Source organism: Chionomys nivalis, chromosome 3 (genome assembly GCF_950005125.1).
Source record: "Chionomys nivalis chromosome 3, mChiNiv1.1, whole genome shotgun sequence".
NCBI classification, from domain to species: Eukaryota; Metazoa; Chordata; class Mammalia; order Rodentia; family Cricetidae; genus Chionomys; species Chionomys nivalis.
In genome coordinates, this window is record NC_080088.1 from 28,159,254 (window position 1) to 28,184,143 (window position 24,890).

At 36.0% G+C, this 24,890-nt stretch overlaps 1 non-coding gene and 1 pseudogene across 1 annotated transcript; both read right to left on the reverse strand.

Annotated features, from left to right (window-relative positions):
• Positions 1-7,827: 7,827 nt before the first annotated feature.
• On the reverse strand, positions 7,828-8,574 carry LOC130871729 (60S ribosomal protein L8-like; annotated as a pseudogene).
• Positions 8,575-8,577: 3 nt separating this feature from the next.
• Positions 8,578-8,684, reverse strand: LOC130872342 (U6 spliceosomal RNA). The gene has a single exon (XR_009056943.1). It is a non-coding gene; the product is annotated as a U6 spliceosomal RNA (small nuclear RNA).
• Between the last annotated feature and the right edge of the window lie 16,206 nt (positions 8,685-24,890).

Genomic DNA, 24,890 nt, shown 5'->3' on the forward strand with positions numbered 1-24,890 from the left:
GGGAGAGCTTTGCGGGGAGTGGTATGGTTGAGATGGAGGAAGGATGGATATGGATATGGGAGCAGGGAGGAAGATATCTTAATTGAGGGAGCCATTTTGGGGTTGGCAAGAAGCTTGGCTCTGGAGGGATTCCCAGGAGTCCACGGGGATGACCCCAGCTAGGACCCTGGGCAGTGGAAGAGAGGTTGCCTGAACTGGCTTTGTCCTGTAGTCAGATTGATAACCATATTGAATAGCACCATAGAACCTTGGTCAGTCAACAGATGGAAACAGAGACAGAGACCCACATTGGAGCACTGTACTGAGCTCCCAAGGTCCAGTTGAAGAGCAGATAGAGGGAGAATATGAGCAAGAAAGTCAGGATCACAAGGGTTCACCCACTGAGACAGTGTGCTTGAGCTAACGGTAGTTCATCAACTCCAGCTGGACTGGGAATGAACGAGCATGGGATCAAACTGGACCCTCTGAATGTGGCTGACAATTGGGGCAGACTGAGAAGTCAATGATAATGGCACTGGGATTTGTCTCTACTGCATGTACTGGAATTTTCGGATCCTATTCTCTTTGGATGCATACCTTCCTTGCCTGTGTGTAGGTGGGAGGGCCTTGGACTTCCCACAGGGCAGAGTGCCTTACCCTCTCTTAGAACTGGAAGGGAGTGAAGGGGAGGGTGTGTGGGGAAGCGGGAGGGAAGTAGGAGGAGAGGAAGATGTGGGAATTTTAATTGGTATTATTTATAAAGTAGTAAAAAATATGAAATTTCAAAAATAAAGACAAAATCCTTCCTGTAAAGAGCCTGGCATGCTAACATGGCTGGGAATAATGAGCCAAGAATTTTGATTTGAGTTATTTAAACCAAACCAATTTTTATGTTAAAATGTTGAAGCAGATGAACATGAAAGGGCAAAGCTGACTTTATAAAGACCATACCTTATAGTCTGATGAACACAAATAAAAATCTATTTAAAATGGCTTTTTCTGTTTTCTCCCTTTGCATTCCCATACTCTACACTACACTGAATACAATAGAGGGCCTTTGTGTGGGTGTGATTCTCTGTTTTCTTCTTTTTTTTAGCATTCAAAATTCCTGAAGACACTGTGTGTCCATAAGAGACAGGTGAAATTATTGAACATCTTATTAATCTCTAGGTAAGTCTAAAATTGTTACTAAATATAACATTTATGACCATTGGATGAGGTGGAAAAATTCACATGGAACATATTTTCTTAATAGAATCCATTAAATTTGCTTTTTTTTCAATGTGGGATTATATGAGGGGTTTGTAGTTATAAAATAAACATATCTCAAAATTTATTCATTTTTTGCCAATAAGAGAAATGTTCAATATATGAACAGTCAAATAGAATATTATTAAAAGACTTTATATAATGGTTTTGAAGACACACATTAGTGTTTAAAAAAACTTGTAATGAAGGGGTTTACTTTATCACTCGAAGATAATTTTTTGTCTGTTTTATACATGTGTGTATAGGAAGTGTCTGCTTCTGTGTCATGGCTATGTCTTAATGTGTGGTCATGCTTATGGAATATAGATATAAATGTTTGGTTGAGTGCCATACCCTTATTGTTACAGATAAAGCATCATAACCAAGCAACATCTCATGCAAATTCAGCTAGACTGGCTGTCTACTGACCCCAGAATTCCCTAGTCTCTGCTTCCTAGTGCTATGTCTATACATGCATAGTTACTTTTAATATGGAACTGCAGGAGTCAAATGAAGAAAATGAAGGTCACATATATATCAGGACATTATTATTTGCTTTTATAACATTTACATGAAAAGAAAATAAATTAAACCTTTAAGTAACATTGTCCTTAAAATAGTCTCAGGGTTAATAAAGTGTATGATTTCATGGCACTGAACTGTGCTGAAAGGAATGTGACTAATACAGCAAAAATGTTCCTGCTGTGTGAGCGGAATGAATTAAATTAGTCTTGAAATATTTAAAGTGTTGCTGTCCTTTAAACCTGTACATGAAACTATGAAATATTGCAGAAAGCAAATTTTGGATGCAACACAATGAACTGTTATTTCCTAATTAGAAGTAATCAGAAATTTAAAAGGGCTGCTAACTGATTGTACTCATCTCTGAAGTAGCGAATGAACTGTCAGGATTATTACACTGTGAACAGATGAAATGAGAGGGAGGGTGAACTAAGTGACATGCCTATCTCAGACTGCCCTCTGCTCTCTGCCTCCCTGTCTCTGTTTCTCTCTCTTTCTCTCTGTTATACTCACTAATATCACAAACACAAGCATGCATTCTTTCTCAACCTCTCATATATTTTTCATGTTTTATATTCTCAGAGATGCATATAGACTATGTTGCACAACATAGCAGAAAAGTGAGAAATATTTTAATTATGAGGAAGTATCTCTATGGGGAATGAGATAAAGAACATTTACTAACAATGGGAACTATCTGTAAAGCCTTATTATCCTGTGGTTTTATATAATAGCACAAAAAAGATTGTTAGAGTAACTTGTTTAGTTGATATATGTTGAACACTCATTAAAGCAAAGAAAATATAAGAGCAGTTAGATCAGCACCTTACAAAATTATCATATATTCTATCTTGCTACAAATTTATCTATCATTTCTAGCTAGTATTTTTGAACTATGTGTGGAATAGTATATGTGTATGCAGAGGTAAATGTATATGTGTATATTTTGATACCAGGTATCAAAATCATTTATCTTCTTTGTTTTTGTTGTTGCTTGACTTTTTGACACAATTTTCCCCACATTGGCATGGACTGACCTATTCAATTACACTGACTGGATAGAAAATTCCAGGGATCCATCCTATAGACAGACAGACACACACACACACACACACACACACACACACAAACACACAGGATGGGTGATTGCTAAGATTATGGGTATGCAACCATTGTGTGTGGTTTTAACTCAAATTTGGCAAACCTAAGACAGCCTACCATCTTTGCACACAAGACGTTTTTGATTGAGCCACCCCTCAAGTCTGTCCACCTGAATCTTACAGACTAACTTCTGCAAGTTTCCCAAAAATAGACATAGTGCCTACAACGATTTCTATGTGCAATGGGAAGTTTTGAGTGTGTTCAGTTGTTTCTTAAAATGCGTCTGAATCTTAACAATTGACTGTTCAGTACTCCAGTTTGGTAAGGAACTTGTGTAGACCTTGTGTAGAACTCATTTTCCACAAAGGTTCTTTCATTTTAGATCAGTAGTGGATACTGATTTTTCAGAACCAATTTCTTTATTTTTTTTTTTTTTATTATTTTTTTTGGTTTTTCGAGACAGGGTTTCTCTGTGGTTTTGGAGCCTGTCCTGGAACTAGCTCTTGTAGACCAGGCTGGTCTCGAACTCACAGAGATCCGCCTGCCTCTGCCTCCCGAGTGCTGGGATTAAAGGCGTGCGCCACCACCGCCCGGCTCCAATTTCTTTATTTTTATGTTTGTTTCGGCTTCTGAATAAGATGTGGTTAATTTTGAAAGCTTGAGGTACACTCACACCCTGCTATTCAAACCATGCCTCTAATTGAGTTACAAGTATGAATTAATTGCTTAATGGAAAAATCTTCTGCTTACATATGCTGAAAACTCTTGATGCAGCAAGCTTCAAGTCTGTTCTTTCACAATTGTTTTCTCATCTTCTTCTTCCTGCAAAGTTCTATGCCCACTTTTTTACCCTCCTTATTTCAAAGAGATAAGGATGTAAGTTCCGAGTAAACTTCATGCCTTTGCTTTATTGCACATCTAGGCAATTGATTGAATTTAAAATTAAAATGTTATAGTGAAATATAAGTTAATCAAATATGTTGATCAAAATAAAACAGAAAAGTCCTTTATAAAGATTAAAATTTATCTTTACTATACCCCAAAGGCAAATAATCAAATTTTACATAGAATTTCAAAGAAGACATAAACATAATTATTATGTACTTAAAAATTAAATGATCAATAATAGTCAACCTAAATAACAGGGAAGTGAAATGAAACACTTAGATATTAAGACATTTATGAAACCAGAAAATGAGAGATATTTTAAGGTTAAGAGGAATGATTCATTTAAATCAAAATATTACGAAATAATTGGTGATATGATTTTCTCAACTATCACAAATGTTTTTATGTTGTTTATCATGTATTTTATCTAAGTTAACTCAATATACATATTAGCAGTGTCTTTCTTGTAAATTTCATGCTCCAAATCTAAACTGGCTACCTTTAATCAAGAAAGCAAAGCATCATTTGGCAAAGTAAGAATAAAAATATATTAAATAAAACAATAAACAAACCCAAAAAGTTTTTATGCACTTCTTCATGAAACACTGTTTCTAGAAAGCATTTATTTATATATATTATTTGAAAATTTCGAAAGATGTCTGTAAATTGTTAGTTTTAAAAGCAAACTTCAGGTTAGTTTCTAATCTAACTGAAATATTTCAGAACATTTCTGTACTGTTTCTGATGAAATAACTTTAATTGCATTTATTTAACATATGAAAGAGTTGCTTGGCAGGTTTCGGTACTTAGAGTATTTTGACTATTCTAAAAGTACACGTACATCAATGCAGTGTCAAATACAAGAGAATTCTATGATTGCATCTCTGTGGTGACCAACTGTTTTACCAACACTATTGGAAAGTGCTCTCAAATTAATGTTACCTCTGAAGCAATCTACACCCCCACATTGTCTTTGAAATTCATTTCTGACACATTAAAACCCACCCTTTCCTAATGGTACATTTCAAATGTGAAATGTTTTTTTCTTCCGAACAGAGCTTTTCTTGTAAACAAAATACAAATGGTTATTTGTAGCCTTTCTGACATCCATTTATACTTTTTCAAAGTGTAGCTACAGAATGTCAAAATAATGGCATGCAAAATGAAAAGGGAAAAAAGTTCCTCACTGGTTCTTTTGAAAATAGAAGTCATAGGAAGCAGAGTAATAGGGATCGTCTATGAAGTGCATGTGTACATAATGAAAACGAAAATAGCTCAAGATATTTCTAATAGTGGTTCATAATAAGAGCTCAGTGGGATTTAAGCAAGTCATATAGGTCAGTTTCCAGCCAGTGACACAAATCAGAAATTTCTCAATAGCTTTTAAAAATATCCATGCTAGGTTCTCCCTCAAACTTATATGCACCTACAGGAGTCCAGGAGGAGTAGATATATATTGACATTCTGCACAGTTTTATTCGTATCTTTTAGGAAAAATGACAGCTTTTCTATAACTCAGCTTTCATATGCATGTATTCTGAGAATTTGGAGCAGCTTAATGTAACTTTTGAAAATCTCTAAGAAATTAAAAACGTCCAAAATATATTTTATCAGAAATTCATCTATAGTATCCATCATCTCTAGAACACTAAAACTGTTCAACTGAAGTAGAATATAACTTAAGTTAGCATATTGCCTCATAATTTGAATTGTCAACAAAAACTCTACATAGAAACCAGAGAAAAATGTTATTGATATGTTTCTGTTTGGTGACCCTTTATTTTTAAGTTCATATCGCAATGCATTATTTTATTAACTTCTTAGACTCACACAATGAAACAATGCTCATGAATTCAAACAAACCTTAGAGTTTGTGACCAAGACCAATACAACTATTTATTAAGGACTTAATGAGAGGCAGGTGCATTTCTGAACATTTAAAAAATGGTTAATTTCATCCTCATAACTATATATAAATAATGATTTTGCTCTCCTTTCAAAGATAACAGAGGTATAAACTAAATAGTCCGTGAGCATGTTGGTAGTGATACATGGGCAGGGTCTTTTGAACCAGTTAGTAATGCTTAAAAACTTACTCCCAGAGTCATGATGCAAATAATATATAAGCAACTGGTTGCACCACCTGAAGTTTAAAATGTTTTTTGATATAGGAGTTCTTGGGAAAACTGTAAGTTATGGATTACATTCCATAAATTTTAAACAAGAGGTTAAAAAAATCTTAGCTCAAAGTATAACTTCATTTGATCTTCTTTTGCTTTACAGGAAACTCAAATTATTTAATTTCTTAGATATTTTGCTATTGCTTTCATTATGTGTTGTAGAAAAAATACTATCTCCATTGCAAAATTTATTGGTAATAATTTCCATTTATATTCTTAAAACTTCATCCATAACTTTGATGGAAATTTGTATTTTATGGATGATTAGGTCTTTATGTGACATGTTTATTTGATTAGTGAAAGGTACATATTCATTAGATATATCTAGTAAATACTTTATTACATTTGTTCAGCTCTGATTTTTATTTTAGGTATTTCAATATATAATTTATTAGCCAAAATAAACCTTGTTTAGTGTCCACACTGTGCATACTGATACCAACAGACTAAGGTGAGTTGAGACCAGTCTAGACTATAAACTCAGTCTATGAGTGCCTGTGTATGACAATATAATAAGACAATGTAAGTGATTTGTGTGTTTATGTGTGTGCATATCTGTCTGTGTACATATTATTAATAACATTTAGATATTTGTCATCTACTTATCTCCAAGTATGGTCAACTGGGACCTTAATCTATAGATAGTCTTCATTTACAAGGGGTATGTCTATTTCTCAGGTTCATACATGGAGGTATTATTAATTTATTTATTTGAAATAAAAAGAACATCATTAATTTAATATTTAAATTACCTGTTTTGCTATGTGGGTTGTTCTTCTGCATATGTATTGTTTTTATTGGTTGATTTAAAAAGCTGCTTTGGTCTATGACTGGGCAGAAGATAGCCAGGCTGAAAGATACAGAAACAAAGAGTAGGCAAAGTCAAGAGATGTCATGTACCTGCCAAAGGAGAAAGAAACTGGAATTCTGGAATCTTAATGGTAGGCCACTGCCTTGTGTTGATACACAGATTAATAGAATGGGTTAATTTAGATATAAGAACTAGCTAGAAATATGCATGAACCTTTAGCCAAACAGTGTTGGAATTAATATAGTTTCTTTTGATTATTTAGATCGGGGCAGCAGGGAATTGAATGAGCAGTCTCTACCTACAGTTTTGAAGTAAATCTGAAAGATGGAAAAGCTGCAAGAACACCATTTACACTATAGGGCCATGTTTGGGTTTAGCAAAAAGTATTAATTTCACTATAGAGATATTACCAATATTGAAGAATTGTTCTCATTTTGTTAAAGAGGACACAGGTTAAAGTAATAAAATTGAGTTAAAATACAATGTTTGTTACCTACAAATAATTATTTAGCAGTGATAATTGCTTGTTGCCTGAAGCCATATTATTAAAATATTTTATGGATACAGCTTGAATATGGCATAAAAAGTCTTTACTTATCCTTTCACAATTTTACCTATATTAAATATTCTTTGATGATAGTCCCACCTCATTACACTCTGTTTCCACCAAAATTCTTCTTCTCATTGCCCCTCCTACTTTCTTGGCTGTGTGTGTGCACGTGTATGTGTTCCACTTCATTTAATCAGATTTCTTTGAATAAACATCAGTGAAAGTTTATTGACATAATGAAAGCATTATAATAGCTATACCATTGAGTAATATGATTCCTCATGGTCACTAAAAGTTTTACCTCTCTATAGTTTTCTAGTCTGGGAACACACATCTTTTCTATCTATTTTGGAATGCTGCTGGTTCCAATCTTAAACAATTCTTGTCAGAAAGTGATTGTTGTGCTGCTGTGAGGTTTTATGTATGAAAACCATATAATGTCCAGGAGACAACATTATTGCATTCTCTGTTCCAAATTCAAAAATTAAATATTTTTGTTTCTTATTTTTTTTCCCAGCAAAAGGACATACTTTATTAGCTCCTGAGTTCTAGTTCTCCTTCTCTTGTACAGTTTTGGTTCCACGTAGTCTCCCAGTCCGGCGGGCAGCAATGAGACCCACTTTGCGTCCAGCAGGGGCATCTCTTCGGATAGTGGACGATTTGCCAATGTGCTGATGGTTACCACCTCCGAAGGGATGCTCTGCAGGATTCGTGGCCACACCACGTACGCGTGGCCAACAGTTCCTCTTGGCTTGTACTTGTGGTAGGCACGGCCAGCCTTTAAGATAGGCTTGTCAATTCTGCCCCCACCAGCCACAACACCAACGACAGCTCTGTTGGCAGAGGAAATGACCTTCTCGGACCCTGAAGGCTGCTTCCCTGGCATTTTCTTGGTCTCCGGATTGTGACATAGTTCCCGGAGGCTTGTGTCAGCTTGCCCCTGTCCCTAGGTTTCTCCTCCAGACAACATATGATAGTACCTTCAGGCATGGTGCCCATGGGCAAAACATTGCCGATATTCAACTGGGCCTTCTTGCCGCAGTACACAAACTGCCCAGTGTGGATTCCCTCTGTGGCGATGAACAGCTCTGTCTGCTTCTTAAACCGGTAGGGATCACGAAAAACCACTTTGGCGAGGGGAGCACCGTGACCGGGTCATGAACGATATCCTTTACAATGCCCTTAATGTAACCATGCCACTCGGCGAAGTCCACAGCTCGCAGGTAGGCAGCGCCCTTATGGTGTTTCACATGCGCATGGAACACAGAACCGGCGCCTTTCCTCTGCCCTCGCATCACAAAAACATGGAACCCTTCACGAATTTGTGTATCATCCTTGCGCAGGGGCCATGCTAATCTTCTTTGTATCATTCCAATTTTAGTATATGTGCTGCCGAAGCGAGCACTTTTCTGAAGTTTTTAAGAGATGATCAATAGGTTCCATTTCAGGGTAGTCTCTACAATGTCATCTGGTCTCATCATATAGAGCAGTTATGAGTCAAGAGTCACAAACTACAAACAACCTGAGAACAGTAATGATTCATGGACATAGATAAAAATATTGAGAGATATTTTACATTGTTCTCATTTAACACATTGATAATAGTAGTTTTAAATATTTAGTTGTATTCTCAATTAAGAATTGTGCTTGGTTATAAAAGTTAAATATGAGTTAAATGAAAATGTCACAAGAATGTTTTATTTTTATAAAGTATAGTAAAATTGAGACTATGTTCATGTAATGTAGAAAAAATTTACTATATGACTTTATGGTGTGGGAGAATTGTCTGTATTCTGTCAATAATGTTTTAAATAAACACTGATTGGCCAGGCAGGAAGTATAGGCAGTTCAACCATACAGAAAGTAGAGGCAGGGCCATAAGAACAGGAGAATTCTGGGAAAAATAAAAGCTCCATTCTGCAGTCCTTTCTCAACCACCTAAGAAGCAAGAAGTGACCTATCCTGCTGAAAGAGGTACCAAGCCATGTTGGTAACATAGATAAGAATAATGGGTTAATATAAGCTACAAGAGCTAATAAGAAGCCTGAGCTAATGGGCCAATAAGTTTTATAATTTACACAGACTCTCTGTGTGATTTTCTTTGAGGGGTTAATGACTGTGGGAATTGGGCAGAACAGAAACCTCAACAAGCAAGCCGGCTCTCATGTTACAACTTTAGAATTTCCAGAAACTTTCCTGTTTGACAAAAATACCTCGCTACCATTTTCTTTAAACAAACAAGCACATAAAATATATTCCTGTGTTGTAATAAGAGCGGCGGGGCTGCGTCCCCGGCACCCGGCCGCCTGCAAGGCTCATGCCCCAAAATAATTACATGGAAACTGTATTCTTTTGAACACTGCCTAGCCCATTAGTTCCAGCCTCTTATTGGCTAGCTCTTACATATTGATCTAACCCATTTCTAATATTCTGTGTAGCACCATGAGCTGGCTTACCAGGAAAGATCTTAGCCTGTGTCTGTCAGGAGTGAGAGAATCATGGCGACTCACTGACTCGGCTTCTTTCTCCCAGCATTCTGTTCTGTCTACTCCACCTATCTAAATTCTACCCTATCAGAGGCCAAGCAGTTTCTTTATTAATTAACCAATGAAAGCAACAAATAGAAAGATGGCCCTCCTCCATCATTCCTGTAGCAAATAAGTTGCTCTATTTAGGATAATGTATATTCACATCCTAAATAACAAGGTTCTGTAAATATTTTACATGTCAACCCTTCATGGAAGCTATATAAGCTTTATTTATAATTTCTTTGCATTTTAATTGTAGAGAATTAAGTTAAACACAATAGAAGCAATCCCAGTAAAGTGTATTAGCAGGAGATTGTGATGAAGCTTAGCTGCTGATAGTAAGACAGAATAGACAGACTGTTGCGGGAGGTCCTTCTGCTCCTTCAGCCAATAGCCGCTGAGATACCAGCCCACTGGGGAGTGGTCTCTCTCCCTTTAAAAAAGCAGCCACTTCCCTCCTCGCTCTCTCTTACTTCCTGCTCCGCTTCCATCGACTAGACTCTCTTCCTGATTGCGCAGAGGGCTATTGTCTGGGACAGTGGTCTGTAAGTTTTTTCCCCTTTAAATAAATAACCATTCTATCAATCATAATTCCAAACTGGTGTGGGGTTTGTTTGTGACTTAAGCCTTTGCCTTTATCTGGCGCCCAACTGGACCCCTCCTTCCTCTGCTTGGCTGCCTGACACCAGTTCGGCTTGGCGCCAGCCCTCCCTCCCTTGGCTGCGGCCTGTGCCTTGTGGCCTGTGCCTTGTGCATGGAGCCAGCAGTTTAACATAAATTATCACGCAGTGGATTTTCTTGCTGCAGTTCTTTATATTTTCCTTTTAGGGACCTCAGATTGACTTCAAGTCCCCATGCACTCTATTGTTTCCCTCCCCATGTGGATTTAAACTCCACAGGCCCGCGTAGTCTCTGCCCTTGTGGTTTGCTCTTTTCTGAGTCGTTTTTAAATCTCCCTTGCAAGCACAGCGCTTGAGTGGCGCGAACCAGAGTGCAAGCAGTTGTCGAAAGCTGCAACCCCTCGGAGCAACTCTGTCACGTGGAGGCATAAGCGGCTTCCAGGTTGCTCTTCTCTACCCCTGGATTCCGGGTTTCTGGCTCCGTCTATGGAATTGATTTAATGACATTTACTTTGTTGAGAAACTCGCATTTTCCAGTTTTTAACATCTACTAAGGCGGACACTGAAACAGGACCCCATTTTCATCGCGACTCAGCAACAGCGCCACCTGCTGGATAATAGGTAATATGGCAGTTTTCGTTTCTAATGCAAATTTTACTGCTTTGTTTACTAATACAATGGAGTATATCATACAAGGTTTATATGATTATGGGGATACCTTAATTTGCTTGTTACTAGGTTTTAGTTTTCTTTTCCATATTCTATCATTAAGGAAGAATATGGCACTCCTAAGAATGATAGAATCTTTACGAACTAATAATGAACAACTAATTGACAGGATTAAAATTATTGACAATCAGAGGTTATATGAACAAGTGGATACTATGATAGACAAAATTGACTCCATATCCAAGGGTACTAGAAAGTTACCTGAAAGGGTTCAGGCTGTTGAATTTGACATTCAGACGTTATCACAAAGTTTTGATAAGGTAACAGACAGAATGCACCTCCAAGATGGGAATCTACATGATATATAAGAAAAGTTTAAGGAGGACATGTTATCTTTGAAGGAAAAAATTAAAGCTTTGGAATCACAGGTGCAGAATGGGGACCAAAAAATTGATACCTCAGTGAAATCACTAGAAACATATACAGGTCAGGAGATTCAGGATTTAAGAGAGACAATGATAAAAAAATTTGAAAAGATTGAAGAAATTATTGGAGCTGGTGAACAGAGTAAGGAGGAACAAGGACAGAATACAAGGCCACCACCAGCTATTAGAACTGGCTTACCCAGGGTTTTAATGACATACCCTATACTTAATTCTGACAAAGCATCAACTTCTAAAGGCTCAAAGGGAGTCAAAGAAGCTGGATGGACACCAATAGCAATGAATGATCTGAAGGAAATTAAGCAAGCTATTGTTAATTTTGGCTTGCACTTTGCATATGTTAAGTAAATGATAAGGACTTGGGCTTCTAATGCTAGAGCTACCCACCATGATTTCCATCAGTTAGTGTCTGCAGTTTTAGATAATGGACATTTCTTGATGTTTGTAATCTATTTCAGAGAAGAATTCAAGCATATGAAACAGCATGGAAGAGCAAAAGGTGCAGAGTTTTCCCAAGATCAAATTCTTGGTGCAGGAGAATATGCTGATCCACAGGTCCAAGCTGTTTATGATGATGAAGTACTGTGTCCATGTAACCAAGCAGCTTTACATGCTTGGAATAGGATACAAGATCGAGCAAAAAGGGTTGAATCATATACCAGGATTAGGAAGGGACAGAGAGAACCCTTTATTGACTTTTTGCAAAGATTATTTAAGGCTTTGGATATTGGGGTAACAGACCCAGAAGCTAGACAAATACTTCTTGAATCTCTAGCTTTCAAAAATGCAAACATAGATTGCAAAAAGATAATAGGGTCTTTAAGGTCTAGATCAGCACCTATGGATGAATGGATTCAGCATACGATGAATGTTGAGACATTTAGCTATAATGATGAATCTTGGGTAGGAGAAGCGATTTCCAAAGTAATGAGGAGACATCAAACTGCCAGGTGTTTTAATTGTGGTAAATTAGGACATTTGCAAAGGGATTGCAGGCAAAGAATTTCTAGGAATAATATCTCCTCTGGGAATGACAAAAATAGGAGACCTTGGCCTTCAGGTATATGTAGGAGATGCAGTAAAGGCCAGCATTGGTCCAATGAATGCAGGTCAGCAACAGACAGACAGGGCAAACCAATACCGTCGGGAAACTCCTTGAGGGGCCTCTCGCAGGCCCCCAAGCCAACAGTGGCTCAGTCATTCCCAGTCACAGTGGAGAACGTACATCACCAAGAAAATTAAAAGCTCCAATTTCTGTTGTAAAAGGTAATACTGGTTTAAATGATGAATTACGCATGGAGGATGAGTCAAAAAACCCAGTAGGACAGAGTAAACGTATATTTTGGCAGACTTCTATTAATGATCAAAGACCAAAGCTAAGAGTCTGTATAAATGACACTTTTATTGAAGGCTTATTAGACACAGGTGCGGATGTAAGTATCATTACTCCAGAATCTTGGCATCCAAATTGGCCTCTTCAAGAGGTAGATGTTCAGTTCCTGGGAATTGGAACCCTATCTCGTGTAAAACAAAGCAAAAGATGGGTTGAATGCATAGGGCCCAAAGGGCAAATAGGAAGACAAAGGCCATATATAGCCAATATTGCAATAAATTTATGGGGCCATGACCTGCTACAGCAATGGGATAACCAGATTAACATTCCTGTAGTTCCAGGAACTCATAATTCTGGGAAAGATATGATGAGGTATTATGGGAAAAGGTCACCAGCCATTCAGGCTGTACAAGAACATACAGCAAATACCAAACCTTTAGAGGTACCAACAGCCCTACCTTTAAAATGGCTAACTGAGAAGCCAATATGGATCAAACAGTGGCCTCTAGCTGAAGATAAATTACAGACACTGGAACAGCTGGTGCAAGAGCAACTAGATGCTCACCATATTGAAGAATCAACCAGCCCTTGGAATTCTCCTGTGTTTGTTATAAAAAAGAAATCTGGTAAATGGAGAATGGTGACAGATTTAAGAGCTGTCAACAAGGTAATTCAACCTATGGGCCCACTACAATCTGGAATTCCTTTGTCTTCTCTATTACCAAAAGGATGGCCTCTTATAGTTATTGTTTTGAAAGATTGTTATTTCACTATACCGTTACAAGAAAAGGATAAAGAAAAATTTGTCTTCACAGTGCCTAATTATAATAATTCTCAGCTTAATAGGAGATATCAATGGATTATCCTCCCACAGGGTATGCTCAATAGTCATACATTGTGCCAATATTTTGTAAGTAAGCCATTGGAAATAATTTGTAAACAATTCCCCAAGTCCATAATTTACTATTACATGGATGACATCTTGTTATCTGATTCAAATAAAGATACTTTAGAAAGGATGTTTGAAGAAGTAAAAAAATTCTTGCCTAGGTGGGGATTACAAATTGCCCCTGAAAAGATTCAAGGAGGGCCGGGCGGTGGTGGCGCACGCCTTTAATCCCAGCACTCGGGAGGTAGAGGCAGGCGGATCTTTGTGAGTTCGAGACCAGCCTGGTCTACAAGAGCTAGTTCCAGGACAGGCTCCAAAACCACAGAGAAACCCTGTCTCGAAAAAAAAAAAAAAAAAAAAAAAAAAAGATTCAAGGAGGAAATTCTATTAATTACCTAGGGTACAGAATAGGGTTAGAGAAAATTAAAATGCAAAAAGCACAAATTAGGAGAGACCAGTTACAGACTCTTAATGACTTCCAAAGATTGTTAGGAGACATTTCCAGTCTACGACCAGCTGTTGGGATAACACCTGATCTAATAGTTCATTTAAACAAAACCTTACATGGTGATAAAGATTTGAATAGTCCAAGAAAACTGACAGCTGAAGCAGAAAAGGAACTGACAATGATTGAGGAAAAATTACAGGAGGCACATGTGGATAGGGTGAACCCAAATCTTAGCTGCATCCTAGTCATATTGCCTTCCAGAATTTCTCCTACAGGGACTCTAATGCAGAGGGAAGATATTATTTTAGAGTGGCTATTCATACCTAATAAACCAGGTAAAAAATTAAAAACTAATGTGGAAAAAGTCTCTGAATTAATTATAAAAGGTAAGCTGAGACTTCGTCAAGTAGCAGGTATAGACCCAGCAGAAATTATAGTGCCTTTTACTACTGAAGAAATAAAAATGTTATGGGAAGACAATGAACCATGGCAAAGAGCTTGTGCTAATTTTTTGGGAGAAATTAATAGCAACTATCCCAAAAGTGGTAGACTTAACCTCATAAAGAGAACTTCTTGGATTCTTCCTAGAATTGTACGTGATGCTCCAATAACTGGAGCCCATACATTCTATACTGATGCAAATAAATAAGGGAAAGCAGGTTACAAGTCAGATGAATTGAGTAAGGTGGAACAAAACCCTTATAACTCTGTCCAGAAGGCAGAATTATATGCCATTCTTATGGTGCTAAGGGATTTTAAAGAACCTCTTAATATAGTTACAGATTCACAATATGCAGAAAGAGTTATCTTGCATATTGAAACCGCTGAATTTATACCAGATGACACAGAGTTGACTTCATTGTTTATCCAGGTACAAGACATAATCAGGAACAGGCTATGTCTGATGTACATAACACACATCCAGTCCCATACAGGTCTGCCTGGTCCTCTAGCACAAGGCAACACTGAGATTGATCAATTATTGATTGGAAGCGTGTTGCAGGCCTCAGAATTTCATAAAAAGCATCATTTCAATAGTAAAGGCCTAAAGAAAGAATTTTCCATTACATGGCAACAAGCTAAGGACATTATAAAGAGATGTGCTACTTGTTCTTTCTATAATCAAACACTGTTGCCTGCAGGGAGTAACCCAAAGGGTACTAAAAGAAATGAAATATGGCAGATGGATGTGTTCCACTTTATGGAATTTGGTAAATTAAAATATGTACACCACACCATAGACACGTATTCAGGTTTTCAATGGGCTACTGCCCTGAGCTCAGAAAAGGCTGATTCAGCAATCACATGTGTATTGGAATTTATGGCCATCATGGGTATACCTGCACAAATAAAGACAGATAATGGTCCAGCATATGTATCTAAGAAAATGAAATGCTTTTTTGATTATTATAATATAAAACACATTACAGGTATACCAAATAATCCTACAGGCCAGGCAGTTATAGAAAGATCAAATCATACTATAAAGGATATGCTGAACAAACAGAAAGGGACTGTAAATACCCCCAGAAATAGATTACATAATGCTTTATTAACCTTGAATTTTCTTAATGCTAATGAGAAAGGAACGGCAGCAGCAGAAAGACATTGGATAATGGAAAAGTCTGCTGAACTAAATCAACCAATTTATTTCAAAGATGTGCTGACCTCTCAATGGAAGCCAGGAGATGTGCTACGTTGCGGAAGGGGTTTTGCTCTTGTTTCCACAGGAGAAGAAAAATTGTGGATACCATCAAAATTAATAAAGGTTCGATTTGAAGAGGAGAAACCTCTTGGAAAGGAGAAATGACAGCTCATCCACAATGATGATATTCATACAGGTGGTAAAAAAAAACATATAGTATGAGGGCAGGGTTCTCTTCTTATCTCCACAGAAAACACTCATCTTCAAAAAATTCAAGGGACCTGGATGTTTGAATACTGACAGATGGAAACTTATTTACAACCCAATTAGAATCTGCAAGAAAATCAAACAGGTCCCTTAAGTAAAATTATTCTACTCTTATCTTTAAATATGTATTAATGTGCATTTATTTATTAATATATAGAGCTGGTTTTGAAGTTGGACTCTGGCTCAGTCCCTCTCCAATTCCAAGCCTGTTGGTAAGAGAAAAACCCTGAGTTTCTGGAGTTTCTGTCTCTTGTCAAGAGCCATGATAGGGGACAGAAAGAAATATGAGTTTAGAAAACATCTTTGCTTTTCTTCATATCTATCATACTTTACATTGAATATATCTATCATGCCTTTCATTGAATATATGTATGTCTATATATGTCTATATGATTAATGTTTAAGTTTTTCACAATGAACAATGAGTTTTTCCTGCAGTGACGTTTGAAGTTTCCAGGAAGAAGATGGAGCCTCATAACAACAATTCCACCTGGTTGATAAGACGTCATGATACTGATAGCACTACTACAAGACCTGTTTTGAATACCAGCTGCACAAGACAGTTCTAAGTTGGTTAGCTGAAATGGTGCACATCTTGTACAACATTCTGGCCAGACCTCCACAAAATACTCAGAGACTATTTGCAATTTTAAAAGACATTGATCTTGAAATTTAACCATCATTTTACTTTCACAGGATCCCCCAGAAAGAACGTTGCCCCCATGACAGCCAGAAGTAAATCTAGAGGACAACGTCCCCCCTGCAAGTAAAGTTTGCCCTTGGGATTAGGGACATCATTTAGGGGTTGATTATAATTAGTATACAGTTGAGGGTTGGGGAAGGCATTTTATAAGCTCAGGGATCATTTGAAAAAAAAAGAGGGATAATGGGATGATGGAATAATAGATTGGTACTTGTTGGTACTTGTGAGTTATTGTTTTGAGACAAATATATTGGTATCGATTTTTATATATTGATACAAAGTGAAATTATATTGACTATTGTATGCATGCATGTTCTATCTCTGCTTAAAACATTTTTTATGTATTGACATATATTATATTGATATATATATTGTATATATTTACCATATTTCAGTGTACATTTCTACCTCTGATTAAGATACTTATATATTGTTTGTGTATTGATATATATTTACCATACTGCAATGTATATTTGTACATTATTTATATTTGGAGGTCATTATCCTCATTTGTTACACAGTTGTTTATTGTCTTAGTCTTTGAGTTAGATATTGAGAATTATATAGATCAATAGTCATCTAAGTTTGTCATCTATAATTAGACTAATCAGGTTCTTTAGATACATAGAGATTATACTCAGTATAGATAGATAATCTTCAACCTCTTCAAAGAGCTGTAGAAAATGGCCTTTAATCTAACTCAGAGTTTTGTGGTAGTGAGACACAATTGCTCCTGGCAACACCGCTCTATTACCAAGAGAATGTTGAGCACCGAAGACACTCCACCTGGAGTCTTTCTTCTTGGCTGAACTGGCCTTTGGGCAAAGAAATGCCCATACCTCAACCACTGACAGAGATACAGAGTATCCGTGAATGGAAAAAACAGGACTGTCATATCCTGCCAAGACAGGGTAAGATAGTTTTGACAAGTTTCTTGCCTTTGAAAATGGTATGTCAGTTATGTTAGGCCTTAGCCAAAGTTGGTTGCTTCAATGCTGCTAATGTGACCTTGGGTGATTGCCCAGGTAGTTAGTTGTCTCTGTGATTTGCTGCATGTTTTGGAAGTTGTTTGATTGCACTTCCTAATTACTCAGGTAACATTAATTCGCTTCTCAGATCTTCGATGGGATTGAAGACTATATAAATGTAGTTACTTTCCACTCATGACTTGGTCAAGCTATTTATTATACAAGACCTAAGCTAGTAAGAATAGGATATTTGTACTTATTGTATATAATTTTGTAGTAGGTTTAGAACTCTATTACTTAAACAAAAGGGGGAGGTGTTGCGGGAGGTCCTTCCACTCCTCCAGCCAATAACTGCTGAGATACCAGCCCATTGGGGCATGGTCTCTCTCCCTTTAAAAAAGCGGCCACTTCCCTCCTTGCTCTCTCTTACTTCCTGCTCTGCTTCCGGCGACTAGACTCCCTTCCTGATTGGGCAGAGGGCTGTTGTCTGGGATGGTGATCTGTAAGTTTTTTCCCCTTAAATAAATAACCATTCTATTAATCATAATTCCAAACTGGTGTGGGATTTGTTTGTGACTTACGCCTTCGCCTTCAACAGACAGTGAAACTAGAGGTTTATGTGAAAGGAAAGAAACCACATAAATACTGGGAAATCACATTTATTCCTTTCATCAGTTTAAAAGCAAGACTTGTGTTGCAACTAAAAATATTTGTGAGGGTGTCACCAATATAGGAATATTACTTCCTCATACATAGCTATTTTATATTAAAATAGGAATGAATGAGGACTGGGACTTGAATGTGTATGATGTGATATAAAGCCTCCAGCTTTTCCCAGATTAGTTTTTGAAATCTCCTAATGAAGAACATTACCATTGTTTATAGTGGAGACATTCTAACTTCTTGCAACCCATGATCCAGAGTTGTATTTTACCAACTGTAAGTCCACTGGCTGTGTCTTGGGAGTCTTGTTACCTGTTTTAGGTTAATAACAATCATTTGAATACAGTAGCTTCAAAATCTAGCAATATGGTATATATGTCTTCAGTGAAGTGTGACTATTGTATTTAGATATCTTACTTTCTTACCCAGAACTTCTTTCCTAATCCCAATCTTTATAATCTATGTTAAATGCCTTTTGTTAACCCCAAATCTGCTTTATACTTTCAAATTCAAATATTATTTTCTGCAATGAAGTCAAGAATCTGGATTTCCTCAAGATAGGTCCCTAAAAGATTAAGGGAACCCCTAATGCCAACATGGGCTATAGCATGAAGCAACAGTTACTGGCACCATTCACAGACTGACTGTATGCATACTATAAATAATCTTGAGAGGGAGAGGTCATATTGTATTGTCACAAGAAAATGTTTCAGTGACTACTGTAAGTTTGTGGTGGGTAAAGTTTCTCTTAATAAATATTTAGTTTGATTCCGTTACTAAAATTAAATAACAACCAGAAAACTGAAACATAAAATTATTTAGAAACCATGGAATCACAATCATGTAGATATGACTACTCTAAGGAAGAATTATATCAAATTCCAAGCCAATCTAGGCAACATGAATTCCATGCCTCAAAATAAAAACAGGTAGGAACTAGGAATTCAGGTTACTATTAAAGTGCTTAGCCAGCAGGGGTGACTCTCTGGGTTCAACAACCAAAGAGCAAATACTGATTAAAATAAAGAGAGAAATGCAGCAATCAGAGCAAAAGTATAGTTTTATGGTTGATTAATTAATTGTGACATTATTTGACAAATACGTAGCAAAGTGGATTTGAGGGGGAATAATTTATTTGGAACTTAAGTTCCCATATAGAATCCACTAAAGCAGCAATGATGTGACAGCAGAAACTAAAGGTGGTTGTTGTGGGAGTCCTTTCTCTGTGCTGTGATTAACATTAAGGAATAAAGAAACTGTCTTGGACTGTTCATAGGGCAGAACTTAGGTATGAGGGAAAGACTGGAGTGTGTGCTTGGAAAAGGAAGGTAGAGAGTGAGAAGCCATGGAGCCACCAGAGTCAGGCATGCTGGATCTCTGCCAGTAAGCCACTGCCATGTGGTGATATACAGATTAATAGAAATGGGTTAAATTAATATAAGAGTTGTCCAATAAAAACCTAGAGCTAATGGGCCAAGCAGTGTTTTAATTAAAATAGATTTTGTGTGGTTATTTTGGTTCTGGGTGTCTGGCATAAAGCGCCCCACCTTGCAACAATTGCTGCCCATCTGGCCAACTAAATCCATGTAAAACCTGAAAGGGCGTAAAAAGGAATTCTGGACAAAAAATAAACTACAGAGTTTAACACATCTTCTTGCTGTTTGTTGGTGGCTTATTGAGGCTCCTTTAAGAGAGATTTTCCTGATTCAGCAGTCACATGAAAAAAGCTATGGCCGTTTTAAAATGCCAGCTTTCTGAGCTCTATTGCCATTGCAACCTCTGGATCTTTTGGGAAATGGAGCATTTGAGTGGGGTTTGTGAGCAGACTGCTGCAGCTTGCTTTATGGCAGTATAGACTGGCTGTGTGCCTTGAGATGGCACACTGTGCATGCCTCTCAGAGGTGGTGAGCAGCTCTACCCATAATGGACCACACTGAGTGAGCAGTAAGTACTATATATACTATAATAATGTCACAGCTTAAGTGTTAGACTGGACAGGCAAGCAGGCACTGCCATGTAACAAATTACTGATAATTCAATAAATACAAATCAAGGTGTATCATAGTGTTTGATAAATGTATGTAGACATCTTGGAAGAGAGAAGAAAAAGTATATAGAGTTGTAAAATAAAGTTAATGCTTTAAAATAAGGTAAAGTCTTTAAAGAGATTGAGTACAGATAGTCATAGGTTAAAAAGAATAAAGAAAAATAAGCCATTTAAAAATGGAAAATTAAAAAAGAAAACGGAAAATTCAGAGAGTCTGAATTATATTTATTATTGTGTTTTCTTTGAATTTTTTGACTGTGAAGGAGCTAAATACAGAGAGACATTTCATTGTTGGAATGCTAAGTTAAACCAACATAAATGTATCATGATTCAAAAATTTGGATCTAAGGATATGTTTCTTTGGGAAAGAGGTTCATCTTTTGTTTTCATAGAAGATGAGAACCTATGGGTTGCTCCCAGACCAATATAGTTTGATAGACTACATCCCCCTCTGAAATGTTACCATAAACCCCCTCAAAAATTATTTCACCCAACTGCTGAGTGAGATGAACCTAGCACACAGGATATACCATAAAATACCTGATTAACATCATCCCCAAACAGCAGGAACTAGTATGGACATAACTATGCCCATATTCCAAAATATTGTTTATAATTGTTTGTTTATATTTAAAGGGGGATATGATATAGATTTGAATAAATTGCATTGATATGGATCTTGGTTTCTTGACAAAAATTTACGGTAAGTTTTGTTATATGGTAAATTTTATATATTTCTGCTCTTGATTAACGTATTATGTCTGTGTAGCTCATTTAAAAATGTAATGTATACTTAAGAAATATAAGTTAATAGATAATCATCTGTAATAGTCAAGCTTATAGTCATGTTAGTTAGATTTTCTAGATGTACAGAGATGTATTTCAGTTAGATAGGTATTCTTCAAACCCTTCAAAGACTACAGAATATGGCATTTAAAATGTTTAAGAATGTAAGACTTATATGACAGACACATCTGTTCCTGGAAGTACAAAGCTACTTCAAAAAGATAATGGGCATTGAAGAGGCTCCTTGTGGAGTTAGTTAGCCACTTGTGCAAGAAACTGCTCTTACCTGGCTGCAGAATCTGGACATGCAGAATCCACAGGAAAATGACTAATGTGCTTGCCTAAAGGTGACACTGTTCTTCAGAGTTTTTACTTCATGAAAGTGTCTGTTTGACATTCTGCAGGACACAGAAAAATGACACAGACAAACTGATGGTATAGGTAAAACTTTCTTAGAGATTACCTGCTTCATGGAGTCTGGGATATTACGGGTCTATAGGCTGAAGATGGGTGCCCCAGCAGTACAAAAGAACTTTGGGCAACTTTCCAGGGAGAAGTCTCTGTCAATTCTAGAGTTTTGGAAGTTGCTTACATTGCACTTCCTGTTTATTTGGGTAATATTATGTTGTTCTGGAGTCTCTATGGTGTTGAAGAATTTATAGTAATAGGTCTTTTTTATTTATGGTAAAAGATAAAGTAGATATAAATATTGTAACTGTAATTCTTGTGTGATACCTGTTTTGTCGGGAAGCACAGAGACTATTTCAAATTCTCTCCTTGTTATTCAATCTGTGGGTCCACTCCATGATGTGGTTTATACTGTTCATATTTTGGGTGAATATATGTTTCTATGGAGACACAAAAGCCTATCAAGTTATCTATTACTTACTATGTTAAAGTTAAAACCTTCCTTTTTATTTAAACAAAAAAGGGGAGGTGATGTGGGAGTCCCTTCTGTGTGCTGTGATTACCATTAATGAATAAAGAAACTGCTTTGGCCTGTTGATAGGGCAGAGCTTAGGTAGGCGGAGTGAATGCTGGGAGAAGGAAGGTGGAGATTGGGAAGCTGGAGTCACCAGAGTCAGACATGCAGAATCTCTGCCAGTAAGCCACAGCCAATTGTCAATATATAGAATAATAGAAATGGGTTAAATTAATATGAGTTATTCAATAAGAAGCTAGAACTAATGGGTCACACAGTGTTTTAATTAATATAATTTCTGTGTGATTATTTTGATTCTGGGTGACCGGGACAAACAAGTGACCCCTCCTTGCAACAAGTGGTCAGTATATGTCATCCAAAGTCGGGAAGCACAGAGACTATTTCAAATTCTCTCCTTGTTATTCAGTCTGTGGGTCCACCCCATGAAGTGATTTATACTGTTCATATTTTGGGTGAATATATGTTTCTATGGAGACTCAAAAGCCTATCAAGTTATCCATTACTTAGAGTAAAATGAAAAAAAAACTGGTTTATTTACTTGCTTTATTTCATTTGGTAGTATATTTATCTTAACTACATTTTAAAAATTCTAGATAAAATATTTCCTGACTTTGTACAAATGTGGCATATTTCTCAACTAAGCATAAATAATTTCTTTTATAGTTATAAGTTACTTTCTTATGGTTTCTTATGGTTAATTAGTCTAAACTCCATATTCTAATCATAATTTACACATAAAATATTATTTTCTATTTACTATAATGTAACGCTTTGTAATTTTCTCTTTTCTTATATAAAGTTTATTGATTTTGATTATAGGTTTAGTGATTTTATAGTTTATCAGTTCTAAACAAATTAGTTGTTGTCTTAATCTAAATTACATTTATTTAATATATAAATAAAACTCATTTTAAAGCATTTTTTATCATTTTATTGGTTATCCTGTTGAGTATGTTCTCATGTATTAAGGTTACACATTTTAAAATTTTAAACCTGCACATCCCTCAATGTGTGCTCCTTATTTTTGGCCTCTGCTTCTTAAATAATTTCTAGAGATAGGAAATTGTTCAAACATTTTGTTCTTTTATTTATGTTCTGATATACTATGGTGCATACTCGTGTACATAGTCAGTCCAGAGAAGATGCTCTGGAGGCAGGAGTGATAGAAACACTGACTCCACTGCCAAGGAATACTGAGTCAAAAGCTCATAGTTTGTACAGGTGTATTTTGAAGCAAGAAGTGCTACTTTATAAAACTATTTTTTCAGAGTGTCCATTTAAACCTTATTATGAAAAATGTGCACGAAACATTTGATTTTTCCTGAAAATCGTCTCCATATATTATATGTACATTGTTTTACTTTATTTGGTTTAGAGTTTATCCTTTAAGGCTATATTTGCTTTTTAAGACACTTATACATAAAATATTGGGCATTTTTTTGTTATTTGGAAAGTATTCATTTCTAAAGTTTGACAATAAAAATCAACCACAAATATGTTACCATCTGAAAGATGTCAGCTTTTAAAATTAAATTTTAAGAAATTTATCTTTTAGTAGTGATGCAATAGTACAGTTGAATAGCTTTAATAAATAGAGTTTTGAATAATCTCTAGCAATTTTTATCTTTGAAAATTTTGGGTGATGTATTCCTATGGAATGTCTTATAATAAAATAAGAAAAAAAGTATAAATATACCTGATCTTAAAACAGATATTATGTATTTCACTGGCAGCATGCATAGTTTTCTTTTGAAAAATAAATAAATCAAAGTACCATGGCTATGACAATAACTTAGAGTTTTTCATTATTTGGAATCACAATGAGGGATCCTGGTATTCAGCGCATCCAGCCATTTCTTACGCTTTATGAGACAAGTAATATTAGAATTACACAGTTCTTGCTGGGAGAGGGATGGGTACCATTAAGAAAAATAAATAGAACTGACAAAATAATTACCTAGCTTGTAGAAATAATTCTACACAATTAATGATGTTTTAAAGCTATAGAGTTTTTATTTGTGCGAAAAAAAAAAAAAAAAGACCACAGGGCACCATGAACAGTTTTGTGAACCTTGTACTTAATTACTTGTATTTAAATCAAAAATCCTTTCTTGTCATTGTTTTTTTTTTCTGATGGTGTTTTAATTTTAAGAATTAAATAATATACCTTTTTATATTTTTAAAATATCTGTTTCCTTTCATTATCCTTTATTAAAGAAAAATCAACATAATAAATATACTTAACATGATAATCTCACTTACCTTGGATAAACAAGAAATCATTAGCAATAACCATCACATATTTCTTTAGCAATCACATCTCTATAAATTATCTTCAAACATATAAATATAGGATGAAAAATATTTCCATTTCAAGTATTATTCCATTCAAAATTCAATTTGATGCTATTTTAATTACCTTTTATATGTTATTTTGTTTTTTGCTGTTTTAAGTGTCCATAATTCAAAGTAGAAGAAAAATTGTCTGTTTTGAAAAGATAGCTAAAATGTGGACTCATGAAAGTTAGTGATCTTTTTATCAATTCTTAACATTTATTTTACATACAGACCGGTTTCAGGTCTGTAGTAAGAGGAGCAGGACCACGTTCCAAGTGCCCAGCTAGCTTAACCCCCAAAACAACCACACAGAAATTGTATT